Raw genomic sequence first — 14,468 nt, forward strand, 5'->3', positions numbered from 1 at the left:
ATGATTGTGATCTAATAAGTCCAGCTCAATATCCACCTGGAGCACTCTCAATTTGCTTCAGTGCTTCCTCACTTTTGCTTTCTAGCAAGAGGTCCACATCAAATCTGAGAAAAGCTGTTTCCAATGAACCACCCAAATTCTTCTCTCGTGCACTTTCTTCACACTGTGCCAGCACACACAGTGCCAATAAAGTCACAGAAGCAGTTCTACAAACAGTTACATGAGGGATCCTTCCCTTGCAAAATTCAAAATTGCAAAATGTTGCTCCTTGAAGTGGCAGCATTTTGACTCTGTCTTTATCAGAATCTAAGATGGTGGCACTGAAAATCTATGGTGAAATTTGTCCCCTGCTCCCAGCAACTTTAGCAAGGCCAGGAACAGATTTCCTGTCCTGTACCTATAGCAACTCAGAGGCATAAATTGTATTTGTGGGACCTTAAAAGTCAGAAAGCAATGGGTGGTAATCATAACAAAGTTGTTTTTCCCAGGATTCTTAGAAAACAGAAGACAAATAAATAAAAATCGAGAATATTTTAACATTTCATTTCCCCAATCCCTCTTCATAAGCAGCTACAAGTCCTCAGACTTTCCCACTGCCAGTGGTCAATGATATCATTCACAGTGATTTTTCTACAACCTTCACTCGCTGGCCTTTCTTAGAGTTGTTACAGTTTCCTGTGGGCTTTGGTTTGACTTGTGTTTCTCTTGGCCAGAAATTGACCTGAAAATATGAGGCTATTTCAGGCAAAAGTATCACAAAATAAATCATGCTTTTTCAACCCCGATGGCCACACCCCTGTGCCTCCTGTCATTCTGTCCAGTTAGCATTTTTAAACCACGTTGCTTTTTTTTTTTCTTTAAATTTATTTGTGCATTCAATTGAAATTGCAGGATTACTGGAGGCAACCAGAATTTGGCAGTAGAAATCACATTCTTTCAAAAAGGACTTCAAGCCCATGGGGCCAGATGGGATCCACCCAAAAGTACCAAGGGAGCTGGTGACAGAGCTCATGGAGCCATTTCCCATCATTTCCCAGCAGTGCTCACCGGGGAGGTCGCAGGTGAATGAAGTTGGCCAGTGTGACACTCTTGTGTAAGAAGGGCTGGAAGGAGGATGCAGGGAACTACAGGCCTGTCAGCCTGACCCTGGTGCCAGAAAAGGTCATGGAGCAGATCCTCAAGTGCTATCATGCAGTGTGTGCAGGACAACCAGGGCATCAGCCCTGCCAGCCTGGGTTTGTGACAGGCAGGTCCTGCTTGACCCACCTGATCTCCTAGGACAGAGTGACCCCTCAGTGGATGAGGGAAGGCTGTGGATGTGTCTGCCCAGGCTAGTAAAGCCTTTGACACTTTCCCAGAGCATTTTCCTCATGGCTTGGACAGGGGCATTCACTGTTCCCTGGGTAAAAGACTGGCTGGACTTCTGGCCCGAGAGAGTGGTGGGGAACAGAGCTACATCCAGCTGGGGCTGGGCTCCAGTGGTGTCCCCAGGCCTCAGAACTGGGGTCAGTTGTTTAACATCTTCATCAATGACCTGGACAAGGGGTTGAGGGCACCCTCAGTCACTTTGCAGGTGGCACCAAATTGGGTGGGAGTGTTGGGTGCTCTGCAGAGACAGGCTGGAAGGAGGTTGTAGCAAAGTAAGAGTTTGGTAACAAAGGACAGGACTAGAGGAAATGGCCTCAAGTTTTTCCAGGGGATGTTGGTGTTGAATATTAGGAGAAGCTTCTTCACTGTAAGGATTATCAAGCACTGGAAGATGGAAGTGGTGGATTCACTGCCCCTGTAAACACATAGATGGGACACTTATGGACATGGTCTGCTGGTGGAGTTGGCAGTGCTGGGTTAATGGTTAATCAAGCGATGATTTTAGAGGTCTTTTCCAACCTAAGTGATTCTATGATTTTATAAGCTCTCCCAAAAAGACACAGAAGCTGTGCCATGACCAGATCCCTTGTTTGTCCCATCATGCAAAACAGACTCCTCTTGCCACAGGATGCCTCTCCATGCTCAGCGAGGTCTGGGTTTGGATTGGAAACACAGCCATGTCCCTGATGACCACCAGCACCAGCCTGGGTGTTCCTTTGGGATTTTCTTTCCCATGGCTTTCCCCACAAGCAGGCTCTGATGAGATGGCAGGATTAGGTGATACCACAATACATACTAAAAGCTACACTTCCAGCCTCCCCTTCCCTTCTCAGGAACATTTCAAGCTTGCCATGATACAAATTGACATAGTATTTTAACAGATTGCCTATATCTATGTGGACAACCAAACATATAATTGAAGGAATATTCTAATATTCAATTAGTCATATTTTTCAACTGGTATGAGCCTAACACTGTAATCATGACATTACAGGACACTTGCATAGCTTGATGTGGTCTTTTTATAATAATACACAAGGCAATGGCATCATTTTGTCCAGCTGAAAATCTCCATGGTGGCACTGAAGCTAAGTTTTTCCAGTTGCCGGAATGAATTTCACTATTCAACAAGAAGAGATGAAAAAGCCCTAAAGTGAATTGTATTTCTAGATTATTGAAAGCTGCACACAAAATCAACCAACCCTCCACCCAGAACCCTGTAGATTTATCCAGTCCTCCTTTCATGTGAAGGTGCAGTCAAGAAACAACTGTAAATTATTTAGGATTTCTCCTTACTGAAGAAAAGCACATTCTGAAGTAAAGACCAGTCTAACTGCTGCAAAACTACTTTGAAATCAATGAAATAAAGTGTTCAAATAAAATGGGAACCAATTCTACCAATGGGATATGGTAAGGGCAGACAGTGATATACTCTGAATTTTATCAGGCTTCTGACAGATTTGCAGAGGAAGTCACTTATGCTGTGATCCAGAAAAGCAGCTGAGCATGAAAACAACAGAATTCATTCAAGTAATCATTTCCTAGGGTAAACATGGAAGTCTTAGAAGGTGTCCACCACCTGGGTGATTCCTGGAGAATTTTAACTCCATATGGATTTGGAAAACACTCAGTTTGTGGTTGTAACAGTCTATCTAAGCTTCTTCTGTTATCAGAAAACTCATGAAAGAGCTGTTTGGACAAGGCCAATGAGGCAAAATTCCCCGTTCAGAGCCAAATAAGCAATTCAGTGGGTATTTGACAGCCTTGCAGTCCCACAGGCAGTCAGCAGAGATGCACAGCCAAATAACCCTGAATTATTCTGCACCTGAGTTGGTAACTTATGTCCTGCTAGGGCTCACCTTCCAGAAGGAGCTTTGTCTGGAGACATCAGGAGACTGAGGATACACCACTTCCTCCAGACTTCTGTTGCAACACATAATTACTCTTCATTTAATCATTTCCTTCAACTGCTCTAGTGACTCATTATAAAATCAATGATACTCACCCACATAAATGCAAGCTCACAGGGCTTCAGACAAAAATATGCAAAGCTTTTTATCTCTGCTTTTCATCTGCAGCTGACTTCTCTCCAGTCTTGCTATGGCTGCTTTGATCTCACATTGGCCAACTTCCATGCCATCTTTCGCTTCTTTTGGGAAAGACTGCACTGAGTCACTGTCAGAGTGGTTTTATGCCAAGCTCTTTCTGTTCAGAAATGAAATTCCCAAAGTGGTGCCTAATTCTCCGTTCCTAAACTCTTATTTGAGCCCTTTGGTAACTGGTTTTGGTTTTCAAAGATTTGGACTCTAAGGCATCTTCTGACAGGAGGTATCAGGTGCAGGCCCGGCTTTATGGTAAACATGGTTTTCATGTTCCTATATAGCAAATTAGAATTACAGGTTTTCATTTGTGGGTTTAAAGATCTTGACAGGACTGCCTATCCACTGGATTATAACTCCACATCATTTGGCAGCAATTGCTCAAGTTGCCATGAGCAGTTTAAATCTCCACAAGTCACATAATTTGCTTGGTTTGGGAACCAAGTATGTGGGTAAAACCAGATGGTGCAGCATCAAGATGTTAAGAGGTGTCCACACGGCACAAAGCTGGGTCTAATAAATACAGTTACAAGACCTTTAAATGATACCAGAAGTAGGTGAGTGCCACATCACAGTTCCATAACATCCAGTTTCGAAGTGTTTCTGGACTGCAGCATATTGCTTTAGAGTAGGATTCCAAACTTTCATTCATCCAATATATGTATGTTCCACCATCATCAGATCAATTTTGAAATAAATAATATATTTACCAATACCTCTGAGGAACACTAACTTTTAGGGTTACCTTGGATTGTGAACCTGGCTGTAGAGAAAAACTCATTGGTTTTCTGGATTGACAGTTCTCCAGCTTCTAAATGCAATTGTACTCTGAGGATTTAATTGCATCCACACCTGAAGCTAGCTAAATCATCTGGAGCATTATCAAGGCACAGTTTGCTCTATGGATATTTAGGGAAAAGCACTTCAGCCCAAGGGAAAATAAAACATGGCCCAGTGCCCACAGAGCAGTAGGGGGCAAAAGCTTTGCTCTGGAAATGCTCCTACTGGAATACATTAATTTAGGAGTCAATTTCTTGGGTTAACTTTGCTGTCTTGACTACTATACCTTTATAAGGACTTTTGTGACTACAGAATAAATTTGTAATTTATTACAAGCCAAGATTGGAGACCACCTATTTCACTTCTTACCCAGTGTCCTGCTTTCTGATTTATCCATTCTCAAACCTACCCTTCATGGAGCCAGCACCTGTCATCCAAAGCTGCAGCTTCCGGACCACTGAGCCAGCAAGCAGAACCTTCACTAGGATGGCAACTGAAATGCTCCCAACACTCTCAGTTCCTACCAGGACTCCAAACTGAGGGTCCTCCCTCAGGTGGTCCTACTGCGCAGCATCAAGCAGGAAAAGAACTCCTTTGAAGACCAGCAGGTGCTGTTTGCCTGCTCCACTCCTCCCCCAGGGGCTGCACTGCACAGGGACTGACTGGATGGTTTGATGGCATCACCTGGCATTGGCTGCACCTTGAGTATCTTGGGGCCTCCAGGAGAGTGGGGATGAGACCAGGACAGCAAAGTTCCCACCCAACAAACTGGGCTCCTCTCCATCAGGCTCTGTGACAGTAGTGGGTGTACAGGACACTCTTGCAGCCAAAGCCTAAAATAATGCCAACAGCCTCAAACCTTGTGCTTTTTTTGTGCTGCTGCTGTCACTCAGACTTGAACTGGGCTGGATGGACTAGACCTAACCACCTGACAACTTTCCCCATGAAAAGTGGAAACTTTGTAAACATCCCCAAAGGTTTACCCTCAGGGGTAACCTTTTCATCATCTGTGATGGAGGCTGTAAGTTGTTAGGAAGCTGCATTAGACTGATTGTATTTCCTTCACATCCCTACCTTTCTCCTTGTTAATCTAAGGTAGCTACAGCCAATGCACAAAAAAAAACCTGGAGGAAAACTTAATTTTGATCACTGTCTGCCAACAAAAACCTGTAGGCTGACTGGTACAAGTTGAGGACATTTCCCATACTTCTACTCAAATTAATCACAAAGGATGTTCTACAAGCATATTCGATGTAGTTTGTTGATGGGAGGTGTGATTTCAAACCATATTGCATTTAATCTCAAAAGCATTAGTAAACATTTACATAATAAAAAAGAAGAAAACATTTACTCTTTACTTTTAAAAGAGCCTCTGCTCTCTTTTGTCATAACTGTAGGTGAGAGGTTTGCTATCTTCTCTGTGATACAGGATAACACCTTCTCCTGTGGGAACTGGGGTAATATGACTTTATACACTAAGAATTGTCCTTCAAAGCTACATCTTCTGCTCCTGAGTCAGAAAAAAGCTGTGGTGTTAACACATTGCAGCCACAGGGACACATTCTCCGTGCCTTTGGTTCCCTGCAGTCCCCACGTCCTGTGTGAATCTAGGATAACATCATGTTACTTCAATTACTGGAAAGCTTCACCGAAGTCAGGAAAAAAATCACCAGTGTTAACCAAAAACAATCTTGAATCAATGCTACACTACAGCATCAAGATGTTCCAGACAGATTGTAATGGCCGAAAGTGCAGCTGTATTGAATGTCAGCTGTATGGGAAATCTATGCTGAGTTTGATTTGAAGATTTTTCTTCCTTCCCCCCCCTCCTCTGGTCTTCTTCACCCCCACCTTATTTTCATCATGTCCCTTTAATAGTGTTCTCAAAGATCCCCATGTGAGTTTGGCTCCTTTGGAACGGAGCCCTGCACATAAAATTATCTAAAGCAATCTTTCTTTTATTCTAATACTGACATTCATAATCCTCTAAGGACTTAGAAGAAAAAGAAGGAATAATATCAATTATGGGAAAAAGGCTTTCATAAACTAAAAAGGCGTTTTGGCCTATTAAAATAATTTTTTTAAAAAAATCAGTCATTTGCGTAACATTTCCCAGGCTAATGCCCGGTATAATTCAAATGAGATGGTTTAGCACGCAGAAAATAGTAGAAATCCTTTTTATGGGACAAAACCACAAGGTTTTGTTTATTTAAGATAATTGAAGCTGTGGGATAAAGAACTTTCACTGTACCAAACAATCTTCATTCAGATATTACCATAAATTGCTTCTCCTCTTCATTCCTTTAAGAAGAGGAAGGTGATTACAAAGAAAAAGAAGTCCAGCAAATCTTAGTTGTAGACTATGACAGCTCTTTGGAAGACACAGGATCACCTATACTCCCTTGAAGGGTACAGGAAGGAACAAAAAGAGATGCCTGGAATAAGTGAGAGGAGAGATTCATCCTCCTCCTTCTCCTCAGCCAGGTGTATTAACAGCCCTGGGTGAGCTGATTTCTGAGATCAGCCAGTTTTGTGCTGAATGCTCCAACTCCCCAGCTGTCCAGCTGTGCCATCCAACTGGGAAGATGCTCTTTGTGTAGTAGGTGTGATCCTCCAACACATATCTAAAGTAAACATAAACCTTGGCTCTAGACTGCCACTTGGAAACACAAGTATTTAGAAACAAACCTGAAATCATGGTTCCTTTCCCCACTTCTATCTATGCTTTCTCTCTGGCCTATGCCAACAAAAACCACCATACTTGTAATTTCACTTATGGTTAATATTTGGGAGGGTTTAGCTTAACCCTTTGTATTGTTCCGATTCCTACATTCTTCTATGTTCACTGAAATAATTTGTCCAACAACAACAACAAAAATATTCAAGCCTTTTTCCACTTTCCTGAAGAACAAGCTAGGAGAAGCCATGAGGTCTGGTAGCCATATGCATCCCAGCCGTATGTTGGCACAGCTTGAGGAATCATGAATCTAGATTTTTTTTATGCCATGGTATTCTCATTCAAAGTGAAGAGCAGAGCCTTAATCCATCCTCTGGGCATCTGCAGTAAGAGTCAGAACTGGGACTAGGATTCCCATTTCTCTACTCCTTGCCCTTTCTGCTCTTCCATATCAAAGCACAACAGTCTTAGAGTTGTGCATTTGCTGCCAGACCAGATACATTCCCAAAGCTCCTGGACCCTCCAAGCCTGCCTCTCTCTTCTCCACCTGATTGATCCCTTAAGCCCAACTTGGAAAATTTGTGTGCATTTTTATAAATGCTGAAAAGGGTGGTGAAACCCCAAAAAAGTTGCCACAAGCTATTTTTTCCTTTTGACTGCTGGACCCAACTTGTCCAGCTTTATCTACTCTGCCCATCTGTAATTCCCAAAAGAATATCCTGGTCTTCTGCCATATCTACATCCAGCTGGAAGACAGAGTTTCCAAGGCACATACAAAATTGAAAAGTGTGAGAGCAATGATAACAGCAGCTTTCCCAAAGTTCATGCATAACTATCAACAGAACAAACAGTAGCTGAGGTGAAGGTAGGAGTGATGCTTTCACTTCCCATTAACAGATTTCAAACCAGTTCATCTTTTGTGAGGATTTTTTACTGTAATTCTTTAAATCACATAGAAATACCATCTCTCATTGTAGCATAGTCCAATAAATTATTATAAAGTGATTTCCTATGTTCAGGTGAACATCAACTGCATAGCTGACAGTCAAACAAGCAAAATTAATTGGCATTACCTATTTCTATGGGGTTGTACTGATACATATCACAGTATTTGATGTTGATACATTTTACAGCCACTAGGAATTTGGACTTTTACCTTTTAGAGAAAAATGTATTGCCAAACCAGATAGCTGCAAAAAAGCTAGAAAGTGTAACCAATGTTTATGTTCAAGTTTCAACTCGCCCAATTTCACATTTTGCATTTCACATTTTTAATCAAATCATCTTATTATTAATTAATGATCTTATTACTTAAGTTAAATCATGTTATTATTCCTGAACTCTGAAGATCCCACAAAGGACTCACAAAGCTACTTGACTGTGGAATTTCTTCCACACCTTTCATCCACTTCATTGCTATGGAGTAACCAGAAAACTCACTTTTGTGCTGCTATGTACCACACACAACACAGTATGAGCCACAGATATAGTCAGACTTTGCTTTTCTCTTTAAGTTTAGCAAATGCAACACACTTAAGAAACACAGTGTCTTAAGAGTGCACTGCACTACTATTGGTTTCATCTTTGAATACTCTGCAGCCAATTAGTTTCCAACCACTTACACCAAAAACCATCAAACTTTTAGACAATTTAAAATGCTGAAGATTTCTGTAAGATTCAGAAGTTCAGCAGTATAGGGAACATAAGCAAGAGGAATTGTCCCCATCAAAGGCAAACAGATGTTGCTATAACCTTTTAAAAAAACCCTGCTCTTGGAAGTGCTATAGTAAATATGTAAATATGCTTTGAAATTGAATATCCTTCCTGAAGTGGAAGCCCTGGAGTACAAGGGCTCTTTGAGAGTATGTTTTGGTTTCATGGGATCATATGTATGCAATACTGAGCTGTGCCCAGCAAGGCCAGGAGTCATCACTACCATAGCCTCTGGCAAGGAGGTTGCGGGAGGAGAGCTGTGCCAGGGAAAGGGGCAAGTAATGCATGTGTGCACTGTGACAGCATCCAGATGCCTCTGAGCAGGCACCAAGAATCTATTTGCCTCAACATACCACAGGTAGATGGTTTCTGCCTCGATTTAAAAATATCTGAAGCATTTTCTATGTCCCTTCCAATCTCTTTCATGTGGAGTTCCCTCACCACACACAGCTTTTCACTTGTCTGTTTCCAGCAATAAAATATCTTAAGAACTGGTAGAAATTGCACTACCATAAATTACATCTGCACTATTAGAAATTAGCTGCACTGTCTCTGTTTACTCTGAGAGAAATGAATTTTTTATTCTTTTTACACAGAATCACAGACTGGTTAAGGCTGGAAGGGATCTCATCTGGTGCCACCTCCCTGCTCCAGCAGGGCCGTCCCAGAGCACAGGGCACAGGATTGTGTCCAGATGACTCTGGAATATCCCCAATGAGGAGACTCCACACCCTCTCTGGACAATCTGTTCAGGGCTTGGTCACTGCACAGGACAGAAGTTCTGCCTCATGTCCAGGTGGAGCTCCCTGGGCTCAGTCCCTGCCTGTCCCTCTGGTGCCATTGCTGAGCAGAGCCTGGCCCTGCTCAGAGCCTCCCTGCAGCCAGGGACAGCCAGGGCTGAGGGCTCCTCTCAGCTGGGCTCCTCTAGAGGCTGAACAGCCCCAGCTCCCTCAGCTTTCCTGGGCAGGGACATGCTCCAGGTCCTTCACCCCTGCAGCCTCTGCTGGAGCTGCTCCAGGAGCTCCAGGTCCCTGCTGTGCTGATGATCCCAGAACAGCACACAGCACTCCTGATGTGCCTCACAGGGCTGGGCAGAGGGGCACAATCACTCCCTGACCTGCTGACACTGCTCTTCCCAAAGCACCCCAGCATTCCATTGGCCTCCCTGTGCCCCAGACACTGCTGGCTCATGGACAGTTTGCCCACCAGGGCTTTCAGGTCCTTCTCAAACATTTTCCCATCTCAGAGGTTTTCCTTCAAAGGGTTCTGGCTCCAGCCCACCCATATGCTGAAGAAGATTGAGAAGTAGGAGCAGCCTTTGGTTTTTGTCCCCAGGAGACAATTTCCAATTGTGGAGCATGGGTTTGTCCTGCTGTGGTGAGTTATGTCCCAGGTGAGATGCAGGAAAGGACTTTTCTGGGCCAGGAGAAAAGCAGAACTAACCCAGATGTTTCACAGGCTCAGGGGATTCAGGAAGAGCAGAAGCACAGGCACCATGTGGAAGAGACCACATGGTGCTGGGACCAGAGAATGCTCTCCAAGGGGAAGGCACAGGATGATGATAAGCTGTTTTCTGTCAGGCCAGTGCACTGAGCCTAAAAATCCTTCAAGGGTGATATCTTGCCCTTGCAAGCAGCCAGTCTGAACAGTGGGTGGTAGCTCATGATCAGCTTGAATGTCTGAAACTAAATCATGTTACAAAGCATTTCATCTTCTGTTCAATTCATCTCATAAATTTGAGGCAGGGGATTCATAAGCTACCCATTGCTTGTGAAGTATCTTCCACAAATATTCCCCTGGATCACCTCCAGGGGAAGAGCACTCTCTTTTTCAATTCTGTCTGTAGCTCCTTCAGAAACCTACAAGCGACATCTGGAGAGAGTTCACATGCAGAAAACTCTAACAACCCTTTGCTTTAGGGGTGTAACCCCAAAATTTCAAAGGGCTTCTCAGAGGGTTTGCCAAAGCTTCCTCTGTTCCCAGACAGGGATCAGGGAGTCACATAACAGTGCCCACAGCTGCAGACCAGGGGTGAGGGCTGGGCTGAGCTGTGACCCCTGAGCAGCACTGGGAGCTCCTGGCAAGACTCCCAGGGCTCCTTCCCTGGGCTGTCCCACATCAGGGCTGAGCTGCAGCTCTGGCAGTAGAGCCTGAGGAGGAGCTGAGGGAAACAGCTGCAGAAAAAGCGACTGGTTGGTTTTGCTTTTGGACAAAACACAAGCAAGATAGGAAACAACTGATTTACCTAATCATGTTTCTAATTATCACAATGGAAAGACAGGGCACATTGACAGTGCTGGAAAAACCATCACAGACCAAAATCACCCAAACTGCAGCCTCATCTTTTAGTTTTGCCTTTTCTGCACTCACAGAAGGGCTGGAAGTTGATAATGGGGGAGGGTCCTCATCTGCACTGTACTGACTTGCAAAGGCAGTCATCCAAAACTAATATTCTGGGTCGAGTTCCTGGAGAGGGATGTTGGGGTTTTGTGGTGAGGAAAGGCTGGCAACCTTAACTCTGATCTGCAAAAATCTTCCTTTACCCCTTACACATTTATTAGCTTGTTTTCACACCTTGCCCTCTTTGAAGGATTATATGCAGTAACGTGATGCAGCCTGGAGCTTCAGTTTTCAAAGATGTGTTCAAGCTTGAAGAAAACCCTTGCACCCCAAAAAATCCCCCACTACTGAAGGTCAGATCTACATGGATTGCCTTCTTAAATTTTCCCTGCCTTTCTGTTTTTTGTAAGAACTGTGCAACTTATGTGTGTTCTAACACATCCTTCTTAACTCAACAAAAATGCCATATCTAAAGCTTTAACTGCCATGTGTCCTATATAGGCATATGAAGCATATTTCTTTTTTATTCATATTTTATTGGAAGCCTTACAAAGCACACAGAACAGATGCCAGTACATCAAATTCATCATGCCGAGCCTTGATTATACAGACCCCGAAGCCCCAACACTGCCATACAATCCTTCCTTTCAGGAAATAAAAGCCCAAGACCAGTTTTCCCACAGGACCACTTGTGGGTAGAAGCTGAAGCCCTTATTACCGGAGGTTCCTTGGATACGATTTAATGTTTGGAAGTTCCTCATATAGCTGTTCACTCATCATAACGTGCCTCTCAAAGCCCAGGCATGCTGCTCCAAGGAGGAACGCCCATCCAAAACCAGGGAACCACTTGGCCAAATATCTACTTCCAGCTTAGTAGCAGCAGCCTTCTCTTTTCCTCTGAGCAGGAGTGCAGCAGATAGGAGGGATAAAGGTGGGTGCAACATCACAAAAAACCACCACCAGGAGCTGCTGCTGGGTGTGAGGAAATGTCCTGCAAGTCACGACAAAACGGGGTTGTCACCTGAGCCAAATCTACTCTGCAAAGAGGAGATAAAAAAGTTCCCTGAGTGCACAATATGCTATGCTATGACAAAACAGCAATTAAAAATAAATGAATAGAGCAGATTCTCTCTGGCTTGGCATCTCCTCCTGTACTTTGTGGTGTAAATGAAAGCATGATACACTAGAAAATTTTAGATATATTTACATGTGTTTGGGCTGACCATGTTTACTCACCCAGGGTTTCCACTCCACCACTTGTTAATGCATTTGGCATGGTCTCATGTAAATACATCTAGGATTTCAAAGGAAGGTCACTCTCTATCCCCCCCCTCCATATAGAGGGAACATGCCAGAACTGTGCTGAGGGTATGGAATGAGATCACTCCAGCTCAGAGTCACTGTGGGTGGGTAACGATGAGGTTACCCCTATGGCGAGTGTCGATGTATTCCAACCCTCACTACAGTTATGATATAGTCACAGGAACACAACAAACCCATCTTTGAAACTGCTCCTTGATTTTAAAGTCTACTTGCTGCTTTATGGAAGTCACTCTTGCAGTGATTTTCTGCTGGTGTAATGATAAATGGCAGCAAATAGTGAAAAAAGGGCAGCAGGGGTGGTGAAAGGAGGAATATTCACAACAGAGGAGTACAATATTTTGAGCTTTTCAGTCAAAGCAAAGCTTCTTGAAACTCAGCCAAGCAATGGAAGTTGCAAAAATTCCAGGGTTTTTTGGTCAAAAAGGGGTCATTGCTACCTAAGAAAGGAGATGCCATTAACAAATATAAAATGTCTGCAGCAATTCCTTTCCTGTGTGAATCCAGGAAATTGCCTGGTCCTTGCTTAGGCCATGTCCTGCAATGCACAAACATCAGTTCTGATCCCATGTGACATGAATTTTTTCATATTTATTCCATGCTGTTGTGGAAATAAAGTCTATGTTGGTTTTCAGCTTTATTTTTTAGACTTTATGGTAAAGAGTTTTGAATTTGTTTTACTTAGAATAGAATTTTATTCCTTTTAAATACATCTGGTTAGTTGGCATAAAATGAAACTATAGCTGGCTCAGTCCCTAGAGTTTAAAGGAATATTTCTGGTCACAGGGGATTTAGCTCGAAATTTATTTCAGGATTATGTACTCGAGGATTAAGGCAAAATAAAATCCATGCAACACTTACTATTTTATATTTAAAATTTAGAACTGCTTTGAAAAACCCAGCCAGAAAAAATATAATTTTTTTAACTTGTAAACGATTACTGTTAATCTTTCAAGTTTTAATGCTGAAGTTATCTTTGCAGGAACTGTACATAGCTGTGAAATGCTTGTTTGCTTAAAATGACAGGATTTGTTAAAGTCATACTTCAAATGGATTTCTTTGGTTTTTTGTTTCTTTTCAAGAATGCACCACATTGACAACCCTAAATCTTCTTCAGTACTTAGGAAGGGATTTCTGAAAGCATTTTTTTTTTGTATCTAACTCTAACTCACCTCCATCCCAATGGTAGCAGAAGATTTTTGAAAATCCGAAGTTGATCCCTATTATCACCTCATTTAGACCATGATAACTCATTTTTGCAGGGTACCAAACTAACGCTCTTAAGAATACAGTTTTCCATGGCTCAAGAGGAATCTAAGATGGAACTTTGACATCTGGATTTACAAAAGCCCAGAAATATTGGGCTTTCACTCAGGTCTGGGAGTGAGACACCAGCGGCAGGACTGACACAAGGCAGGTTTTGAGCTGGTGTAAAAAGGTGCAGCTCTTCTGAGACATAATTTTTGGTGAAACTATGGCAGCTGAGATGCTTATGTCTAGCTTAAAACAACCTCTGTATCCTTTCCTGAATGGTTTATGTTACGTAGGGGCAGTTGGCACATTTGCCCTGCTCAGGTGAGATCTCACCTGCAGAGCTGCCCCAGCCCTGACCCAGCACAGGAAGGAGCTGGAGCTGCTGGAGAGAGTGCAGAGGAGGCACCAGCATGAGCAGAGGGGTGGAGCAGCTCTGCTGGGAGGAAAGGCTGAGGGAATTTGGTTTGTTCAGCCTGGAGAAGAGGAGGCTTTGGGGTGACCTTGTTGTGGCTTTGCAGTGCCTGAAGGGAGCCTACAGAAGGATGGAGAGAGACCCTTTACAAGGGCCTGGAGTGACAGGACAAGGGGGAATGGCCTACAGAGAGGATGTTAGGAAGAAATTCTTCCATGTGAGGGTGGTGAGGCCCTCACAGGGTGCCTGGAGAAGCTGTGGCTGCCCCTGGATCCCTGGAAATGTCCAAGGCCAGGCTGCACAGAGCTTGGAGCAACCTGGGATAGTGGAATGTGTCCCTTCCCATGGCACGGGTGGGATGAGAAGAGCTTTAAGGTCTCTCCTAAGCCAAACCATTCTGTGATTCCATGATTTTGACATCCTGCTGGTCCTCGGAAGGAATTCCTATAGAGGTCAGCATAAAGGCTGTCACTAACCTCAGTGATCCACAGAAAGCCCACAGAAA

The sequence above is a fragment of the Lichenostomus cassidix genome, chromosome 1Ab (genome assembly GCF_008360975.1).
Source record: "Lichenostomus cassidix isolate B80296 chromosome 1Ab, HeHo_3.0, whole genome shotgun sequence".
In the NCBI taxonomy this organism is placed as follows: Eukaryota; Metazoa; Chordata; class Aves; order Passeriformes; family Meliphagidae; genus Lichenostomus; species Lichenostomus cassidix.